This window comes from Schistocerca piceifrons, chromosome 1 (assembly GCF_021461385.2).
Source record: "Schistocerca piceifrons isolate TAMUIC-IGC-003096 chromosome 1, iqSchPice1.1, whole genome shotgun sequence".
Lineage (NCBI taxonomy): Eukaryota > Metazoa > Arthropoda > Insecta > Orthoptera > Acrididae > Schistocerca > Schistocerca piceifrons.
The window spans coordinates 1,170,462,534-1,170,473,153 of NC_060138.1; the positions used below are offsets into that span (position 1 = coordinate 1,170,462,534).

Sequence of the window (10,620 nt, forward strand, 5' to 3'; positions counted from 1 at the left end):
AAATTCCACTTTAAAAACCATTTTTTTTGTAACGGGAGACAAAGGGACGCGTTTCGTCCACACTGTGTTGTTCGGGCTCACTACGGCTACTCCCCCTCCGAGCAGGCCTTGAAAGGCCCACTGGTGCCGACCGGCCGCCGCGTCATCCTCAGCCCACAGGCATCACTGGATGAGGATCTGGAGGTGCATGTGGTCAGCACACCGCTCTCCTGGCCGTATGTCAGTTTTACGAGACCGGAGCCTCACTTTTCAGTCAGATAGCTCCTCACTTTGCCTCACAAGGGCTGAGTGCCCCCCGGTCGCCAACAGCACTCGGCGGACAGGATGGTCACCCATCCAAGTGCTAGCCCAGCCCGACAGCGCTTAACTTCGGTGATCTGACGGGAACCGGTGTTACCATTGCGGCAAGGCCGTTGGCAACCCCAGCTACACGTACCAAAAAAGAAATCGCAAACGTCTGCCGAAACACTAGAGAAAACGCGCCTGGCGGCTCTTAGCGTCAAATGATAACTATTTACAACGTACCACAGTTGTGTAAAGGAAGCTGAGACAAATAATTTAATATAGTACAATTTTGGTCCACCGAATCGGGAAACTGCCTCAAATTGGCCTACAAAAACCAACTAAGCTACAAAGCATGTGCATCGAGCGACGTTTTCCAATATTCTCTCGCTCTCTTCGCGCTAACTATTATTCCTAGAGAAAAAAGGAATAGGACGTTTTTAGAAGAAAATTTAACGTAGTGTAATTTTGTAACAGGATGCGTTTCCGTTAGAGCGCGCGGTTTTTGATTTATTCAAGAAAAATGTGGAAAAGTAATCTTCAAATGCACCCCTAAGCCGACACTCAATCCCCCCTCCACCACCAGTCAGGATTTTCAGAATGTTGTTTCTGACACTCCCTCCAACTACAGCACAAAACTTTGTGACTATACGAATGATTTGTCATGTTCAGCCCTTTGTGGGCTTCATTGACTGGGTTATTTACGCCACTGATGTTTGTGTAAATTTCACCTCCCAGTTTGTTGAATTTTAACAGCATGAAAGTAACAGTTAAATCGTTTTGTTTGTCAGCTGCAGTGCTTCAGATTGTGATACGTAGCACCCTTTTATTTTCCCGCTTAAGCGACGTCATGTACGCAAGAAATATTAACTGTTAGATAGCAGGGTGTGTCCTGATTAACTGTATTAAAAATGCTGAAAAATGTTTATTTTTCCTTTCCCTGTTTGATGAACAACCAAGTTCATGACCAACTAACGCGGCGTGCAGCAGTGCGGGTCGCTGAAGGAGTAAAGCCTGAGTCGTCGCCAGCAAAATTTCCTGGATTGCATTGTCAAGAGAGACTCCGTATTTTGTCGACAAAACTTGAATCAAAAATACAGAATATTATATCTGTTTCTTTAATGTCTTATTAGCTCTAACATATGTCACGGTATGCACAATAAAAGGAGGACAGTATTTTGGCGTTGTGTACGTGTCTTGAACAGTAGAGTACGTCAGCGACTTAGTTCTTCATTAAGGAAAATATTATTTACTTTACGTAAATTTTATTACAATGGACAAGCGTGCAAGCAGTTTATTTAAAAGAAAATGTACTGGTCTGAATTGCAAGACGAGTTTTAATGCTGATTGATTTGGAGAAGTCATTCACAAAACAGTTACGTGAAATATGAAGAATAGCTGTGAAGAGTAGCGTCTCTGGACCGTGAATCAAAGTTTACTCAGTGTTGTAAATATCTCTAAAGGTGGTTAGGAAAATAGAAATAATAAAGGCTAATTAGAATTATTTTATACAGCGTGATCATAATAGATTTATCAAATCACATCTACAAGAAATATTTTTACGGAAAAAATTAAGAGACTAATAGTCAAATGGCAGCTGTAAATTATCGATCTTAGATTCGACAGGTTATTGTTTTTCACAAGCGAGCTGTTTCGAACTTAAGCATTAATGGGAAGTGGTTTTACGATCTCTTCTCTCTCTATAAACGGAATTACATCGTACTTAGAAGATTTAAATAACGAATTTACAACCTCTGAAGGCAATAAAATTAACAAAAATAATATTAGTATGCGGTGAGAGGACAACATTACGCTCGATCAACCAGTTACTCCCAGAAAATATTTTGTCGTTATTGTGTAGAGACTATAATTTCACGATAGTAAGAGTCCAAACCGGTTCATGTGCGAACGAGCGAAGCTGCGATACTTTTTAGCCAATGGAGTGTTACCGAAAACAGAAAACTAGTATTAAATATTTTCAAAAGATATTTTTCTCATCGTAATTGAAGCAATGCAGTCAGTTCGCCGCATAGTCCAGCTTAATACGAATAGAAGACTTGCACCACGCGGTCGTTCCACCCAAGCCTGGGTCTCTCAACCAATAATGTCATGCGAAAAAAAAAATTATTTCATTTTCACTACGAAATTAGTACGCTTGTAAGCACTAAGTTCGGGTCGAATTGTAAACGTATTCAGATTTTGCATAACGTTGACTAAGGTCTGTTTTATTTCATTACTCACGGTAAAGTTTAAATTAATAACGTTAAAGAAATAGCCGTGGCATATTCGTGATAAAGTTTAAATTAATAACGTTAAAGAAATAGCCGTGGCATAATAGCTCGGTCAATGACGACAAAAATGGTCGAATGTGGGAAATAATTCGCATGTCCACCAACTTTTGTACAGTGGTAGGAGGTACTGTCGTGAATAAGTTACTAAAAATGCTAACCAGGAGGGGGGGGGGGAGCGGTTCGTGTGGGAACTTGATATCCACTGTAGGATAGTTGGCTTTTGTAGGCCAATTTGGGGTATGTTCCCGACTTGACAGATCACGAGTGTCCGATATCAAATTGTTTGTTTCGACTTCCTGTAAACTGTTTCAGTACGTTGTGAACAGTTATTGTTTACACCATATACAAAAATTCATAGAATATCAGATGTCTGCAAAATAGAGAAAGTCCCAAAACAATGGAAATGGACATTGATACACCAATTTCATAAGAAATAAGACAATACAGACCCTTAAAATTATAGGGTAACCTCACTCCTTCCAGTAAATTATAAGATTCTCTCTAAAGCGTTGCAGCAAGCGGACCCACAGATTACCGAGAATCAGGCGGGATTCATATGACACCCGAACACTACAGTCACATTTGTGGATTTCACAATTTTGTTGACAGACAAACCATGTTTAATAGTCTAGAACAAGCAGGAACTAATAGAAAGACCAGGACCATAATCCAGGAAAAAATGTAGGGAATCACCTCAAAAGTGAATTTCATGGGGAAAAAATCTCAAATTTATTCGAAATTTACACAGGAGTCCAACAAAGAGTTGACTCATCGGTCATTCTTGTTCAACGTCTTATTGGAAACAAGTAACCAGAGAATGTGGGAAACAAGTACAAAATGGAAAGGAGAAAGGAAAAAGAAAGACTGTGAAATGCTTGGCCTTTGCAGATGAATTGGCTACATTAACGAACAACAAAGATGAAGGCAAACTAGTACTACACAAATTGTATGAAAGCTGAAAAACTAGACTCCAAATTTCGTATGAAAAATCTCAACATACCGACACCAAATCAAGAGGAAAAATCCCACTGAAAACACAACCAGGGAAACTCTCGCAGGTCACTCAAGTCAAGAGTATATGAGAAACTATCCAAACCACAGGACTGGATACAACCTCCAACACAGAAAGCATATTCGAACTACAAAAGGCGTAGAAACTGACATGGAATCACTACAACAAAAGAGCAATATCTTTTAATGCAAAATTACGTCACAAGACTTTTGTTTCACCAGAAGTGTTGTACGCAACAGAAACCACATGACAAAAAAGCATGACGTCGAGGAAAAAGAACGGAAAATTCTTAGAAAAAACCATGGGGCTGTTCTCCGAGACGAAACTTGGGTCAGTACTACAAAGGAACTCTACGAAAACACAGACAGAATCGATGAAATTAGAAAAAACGGCTACAGTTCTACGGACACCCATGGAGGATTGATGAAAACAGACTAGCTAACTAAAATTTTTAACATTATTAATGCAAGTAAATCAAAGAAGAGTTGAGTGAAACCAACAAAAGAATCTGGAACGACAGGAGATCTCGCAAGACGAAGTTAAGGACAGAAAACAAATCAGAACTAAGATCAGATAATAAGAAAACTGAAAAAATCCCAGGAAAAGAAGCAACAGGGGAAAATATGGAAGGGAGGAAGGAAAAACACAGTGAATTAATGAAAAAGTTTTGGGAATATGACAGGAATGATCATTCCAAACAAAAAAAGTTAAGTAAACACGGGCTCAAAACCGCTCATCTTAAGAGCTATGAGCAATTCTTGATTTTCGATATTGCGAAACAAATTCTTTCTATTGCAAGCTCTTTGCTTCCCATATCTTGGGAACTATAGTATGGACCAAAACAAGAAAAAAATGTCCAGTAAACACATGCTGTAAAATGCTATGAGCACTTGTTCATCTTCGCTACTTTGAAACACAACTCTTCTAATGACAAGTGCTCATAACTTTTAAGGTATGCATTTCAGAGCACTTGTTTACTGGACATGTTTTTCTTGTTTCGGTCCATATTACCACTTCCCAAAATGTGGAAAGCAAAGAGCTTGCAGCAGAAGAGATATGTTTCACAGTATCGGAGATGAAGAATTGCGCATAGTTCTTAAGGTATGTGTTTCAGAGCCCATGTTTACTCGACTTTTTTCTTTCAATTGATCATTTCTGTCATATCCCAGAAAATTGACCATCACTTCTGAAATAACCTGTATAAGAATGTTCAAACTCCAAAAGATCTACAACATGACATGGAGTCACTACAACAAAAGAGCAGTGTCTCGTAATGCATAATTACGACAATACGATATGGTTGTTTTACCGGAAAGCATTATACGCGACAGAATTAAAATAAATGCTACTCTAAAACAAACACTGATACTAAATGTTCAGCGAGTGAACAGGCCAATAACAGCAACAGTCAAGTTTCCCAATACAAAAGATATCTTACAGACTGGATACCAGTGCATTGTTAATGAAGAGCATCACGAATTGCTTTGCCTTAAATGGGGTACATACCCTGCGTCGTGTTCTTCATTTTTCCCTCAACCATGACTGGCGGGCCGCGGTCCTATCGCTCTCGGAAGCACAGAGAAGACTGTTCGTCCTTTGGACAGCGCGACCTATGGTCTGTCGCCCGGATGTGTTGTTTGCACTAAGAGACGCCCCCCTCAATGCGTCACGGCCGAGTGTAGGTCCATGTTCATTAAAATGCACGTTACCTATCAGCCACAAAGATAATACAACGTTCTATTTCAGCTTCGCGATCCAGAATAAGTGAGACTGGATTGACATAGCTGGAAAATTTATATAAATCATTGTAGAACGTTGTAAAGTGGCAACTCTGTTGGTACGCGAGATTCTCGTATCGTTTTCTTTCAAACTTTCAAACGGAGGCGACGCGCAGTTCTTTGTTGGTATTATGGGTATCAAATGGTTCAAACGGCTCTAAGCACTACGGCAGTTAACAGCTGAGGTCATCAGTCCCCTATACTTAAAACTACTTAAACCTAACTAACCTAAGGACATCACACACATCCATTCCCGAGGCAGGATTCGAACCTATGACCGTAGTAGCAGCGCGGTTCCGGACTCAAGCGCCTAGAAGCGCTCGGCCACAGCGGCCGGCTTATGGGTCTCACATTCGCTTTTTTTATTGTTGCTAGAAATGTACAGGCTGGGCATAATTCATAGCAAATGCTGACACAGGGGAAAATACACGACAACAAACGAAATATGATCCAGAAAACATGGTTCCGCAGACGAGCCGGTTGCGACATAACCGCAGATGTATGCTTATGGGCCACCATAGACAATAAAAATTAATTTCAGGTGTAAACTTTTATTTTCCAATCCACTTGTGCTAAAATTTGGCTCTTCACCCTGACAGGAAACACAATACAGCTTTAGCACGTTGCGGGTTGCAGTTCACTACACACTCATACCTGTTAAAGGAGGTATAATACATGCAGTTCCTGCCGTTCATCGTCAGTAGTGAAGTATGAATTATTTGAAACATTACCGTATCATATCGCAAATCTTGAGAAGTCTATACAGTTGGCGATTTATTTGGGTACAGATATAGAACCAGTCGCTTCTTTTTTTTTAGTTTTTGATAAGATTAATTTTCTGTACCATTCACTAGTTTTCGAGCCACAGCAGGCTCATCACCGGATGGGGCCGTTAGAGGAGCATTATCTTGGCCAAGTGCAGCAGGTCCTGGCGGAAACGACGGAAATTTAGTTCATCAAACTACCTTCCATTAAGAATGTGGAATGCTCTCAATGACTGTGATATGACTCTCAGAACGATGGAGAACACCAATCAGTCGTCCTTTCCTTTCAGGCTTTATTACAGCAAATCTAGCTTTAGGCTAATAACTAGCCATTATCAACGCTAAAAAATACGAGAAGTGCATAATCAGGCGTTGTTGTTGTTGTTGTGGTTTTCAGTCCTGAGACTGGTTTGATGCAGCTCTCCATGCTACTCTATCCTGTGCAAGCTTCTTCATCTCCCAGTACCTACTGCAACCTACATCCTTCTGAATCTGCTTAGTGTATTCATCTCTTGGTCTCCCTCTACGATTTTTACCCTCCACGGTGCCCTCCAATGCTAAATTTGTGATCCCTTGATGCCTCAAAACATGTCCTACCAACCGATCCCTTCTTCTAGTCAAGTTGTGCCACAAACTTCTCTTCTCCCCAATCCTACTCAATACCTCCTCATTAGTTACGTGATCTACCCACCTTATCTTCAGCATTCTTCTGTAGCACCACATTTCGAAAGCTTCTATTCTCTTCTTGTCCAAACTAGTTATCGTCCATGTTTCACTTCCATACATGGCTACACTCCATACAAATACTTTCAGAAAAGACTTCCTGACACTTAAATCTATACTCGATGTTAACAAATTTCTCTTCTTGAGAAATGCTTTCCTTGCCATTGCCAGTCTACATTTTATATCCTCTCTACTTCGACCATCATCAGTTATTTTACCCCCTAAATAGCAAAACTCCTTTACTACTTTAAGTGTCTCATTTCCTAATCTAATTCCCTTAGCATCACCCGACTTAATTTGACTATATTCCATTATCCTCGTTTTGCTTTTGTTGATGTTCATCTTATATCCTCCTTTCAAGGCACTGTCCATTCCATTCAACTGCTCTTCCAAGTCCTTTGCTGTCTCTGACAGAATTAGAATGTCATCGGCGAACCTCAAAGTTTTTACTTCTTCTCCATGAATTTTAATACCTACTCCGAATTTTTCTTTTGTTTCCTTTACTGCTTGCTCAATATGCAGATTGAATAACATCGGGGAGAGGCTACAACCCTGCCTAACTCCTTTCCCAACCACTGCTTCCCTTTCATGCCCCTCGACTCTTATAACTGCCATCTGGTTTCTGTACAAATTGTAAATAGCATTTCGCTCCCTGTATTTTACCCCTGCCACCTTCAGAATTTGAAAGAGAGTATTCCAGTTAACATTGTCAAAAGCTTTCTCTAAGTCTACAAATGCTAGAAACGTAGGTTTGCCTTTTCTTAATCTTTCTTCTAAGATAAGTCGTACGGTTAGTATTGCCTCACATGTTCCAACATTTCTACGGAATCCAAACTGATCTTCCCCGAGGTCCGCTTCTACCAGTTTTTCCATTCGTCTGTAAAGTATTCGCGTTAGTATTTTGCAGCTGTGACTTATTAAACTGGTAGTTCGGTAATTTTCACATCTGTCAACACCTGCTTTCTTTGGGATTGGAATTATTATATTCTTCTTGAAGTCTGAGGGTATTTCGCCTGTCTCATACATCGTGCTCATCAGATTGTAGAGTTTTGTCATGACTGGCTCTCCCGAGGCCATCAGTAGTTCTAATGGAATGTTGTCTACTCCCGGGGCCTTGTTTCGACTCAGGTCTTTCAGTGCTCTGTCAAACTCTTCACGCAGTATCTTATCTCCCATTTCGTCTTCATCTACATCCTCTTCCATTTCCATAATATTGTCCTCAAGTACATCGCCCTTGTATAAACCCTCTATATACTCCTTCCACCTTTCTGCCTTCCCTTCTTTGCTTAGAACTGGGTTGCCATCTGAGCTCTTGATATTCATAAAAGTGGTTCTCTTCTCTCCAAAGGTCTCTCTAATTTTCCTGTAGGCAGTATCTATCTTACCCCTAGTGAGACAAGCCTCTACATCCTTACATTTATCCTCTAGCCATCCCTGCTTAGCCATTTTGCACTTCCTGTCGATATCATCATGTAATCAGGCGATAGTATAAAAAATTACAACTCTTAGCATGACCTACGTCGGTTTACATTAGATTACTAACCAGTATTTCAAAGTTTTAAGACATGCACTTGTACGTCAACACCCTGTCGTTCGGACATCTGCCACACTTCATTTAAGACTACTGTATAATGAAGGTAGGCTTTGCGGAGAATACATCGGTTGGCTGTATCCATAACGAAAAGTTGATGAATAGTCCTGTGCCTCGTGGTATCCATAGCAAATCAGTTCTATAACGTTCATTTTCATGCTATACGCACACGTACAAAGTATTTAGCTGCACTTGATTTTACGCTTACGCAAGTAAACTTATTCATCTAACTGCTACAATACTCTGCCTGCTTACTCACAACTGTTTTGCTCTTTATTTTTTGTATTACCATGGCCACATGGAAGTAGGTCAATTACATAGTAAATATTCCCTTTTATAAGTTTATCTTTTGTGTAACTTTTTAATCCACTATAAGTAAAGAAATCCAAACCGCTGCCATCTTTAAAGTATTTAGTGCTTTATTGGCTTGTGATAGGCCTATTTCGACTACAGTGCCATTTTCTAGCTGCCTACGAATAACACCTGATTTCGTAAAATGTTGATTCTATTCTTACGGGTAGCTATTGGCAGTGTTTGGTGACTATAGAGTAGTACTTACGTCTGTAAAACATCAATTGGTGCTGTCACCGTCTAATTAATTGATTATTATGTCATATAGGTGGCGTGATTACATGATTGCGGCATGTGTAAGTAGGTTGTTTAGGTTTTTATATTGGTAACGCCACGTAGCGCTCTGTATGAAAATCACTGGCTGTACTGTGTGCAGTCTGTGGCTGGTTTGCTTTGTTGGAATTTACTATTGTAGTGTTGGGCAGTTGGCTGTGAACAGCGCATAGCGTTGCGCAGTTGGAGGTGAGCCGCCAACAGTGGTGGATGTGGGGAGTGAGATGGCGGAGTTTTGAGAGCGGATGATCTGGACGTGTGTCCATCAGAGAGAGTAAATTTGTAAGACTGGATGTCATGATATATATATTATGATATACATATATATTATGACTTTTGAACACTATTAAGGTAAATACATTGTTTGTTCTTTATCAAAATCTTTCATTTGCTAACTATGCCTATCAGTAGCCAGTGCCTTCAGTAGTTAGTCTTTTATTTAGCTGGCAGTATTGGCGCTCGCTGTATTGCAGTAGTTGGAGTAACGAAGATTTTTGTGAGGTAAGTGATTCATGAAAGATATAGGTTATTGTTAGTCAGGGCCATTCTTTTGTAGGGATTTTTGAATGCCAGATTGCGTTGCGCCAAAAATATTGTGTGTCAGTTTAGTGTTGATCAGAATAAGTAAAGGGAGAAATGTCTGAGTACGTTCAGTTCTGTTCAGCTGTTTGAAGATCAAATAACGTAAGAGGTTTATCAGCACAGTAATTCATAAGTTTTTCTAAGGGGACGTTTCACATGTATACCGTCACATCTCGATTATCAATGTTGTTGTGGACGAGGTATTTTGCTGACTATGGCGTTTTTGTTCTGTTTATTAGTTTTGGTACTTTTGGCAGCTGTACTCGACAGGATATCAGCAGTGACATACGGTTTTGTTTTAATTTATTAATCTACGAGTTTCTATGCATTAGTGATTTGATCCTTGCTGTCAATTTTATCTTTACTTGTAGAATATTGTTGGCTGTGTACGTTTGTCCATTATCTGCATTCAAGATATTAATAACATTTGCAGTATAGTGTTTCTGTTTACGATCTGTTTGTTCATTTAATATGTTCATTAGTAGTTATATGTGTGCATATAAATTTCTATTTCCTCCAAGGTATTCACGATTAGTCACTTTAGTGTTATGTTTAACATTTGCATTGCTCTTCCTATCTGGTCTACTTTGCCAGAAGTACAAAAACTAGTGAACAGAACAAGAAGGCCTTAGCCAACAAAAAATCTCCTCTACAACGACGTTAACGATCGAGGTATGGCAGTACAGCTACCACAACTGGATAATCACGCCACCTGTAAGATATAACAATAAAATCATTAGACGATCGCAGTACCAATAGATGTTTAAACCCTATAATGGCCTGTCTTCCGCCAGGCGTCTCCGGGTCCCTTTTCACTGACGTTTTTGCCATCTATTGCAGTTCTCCACGGACTTGTCTCATTGGCGGCGTCTTCAGCGATGTCTCGATCGTCTTTACTCATGGAGCATTAATAATGGCTTTCTTTTTCCACTGAAGAAACCCTTTGAATGAATTTCTGGAGGCACAATTAGTT

General features: G+C 39.9%; 1 pseudogene; it reads right to left on the reverse strand.

The window, feature by feature from the left end:
• Positions 1–300: 300 nt before the first annotated feature.
• On the reverse strand, positions 301–418 carry LOC124725469 (annotated as a pseudogene).
• Positions 419–10,620: the final 10,202 nt, after the last annotated feature.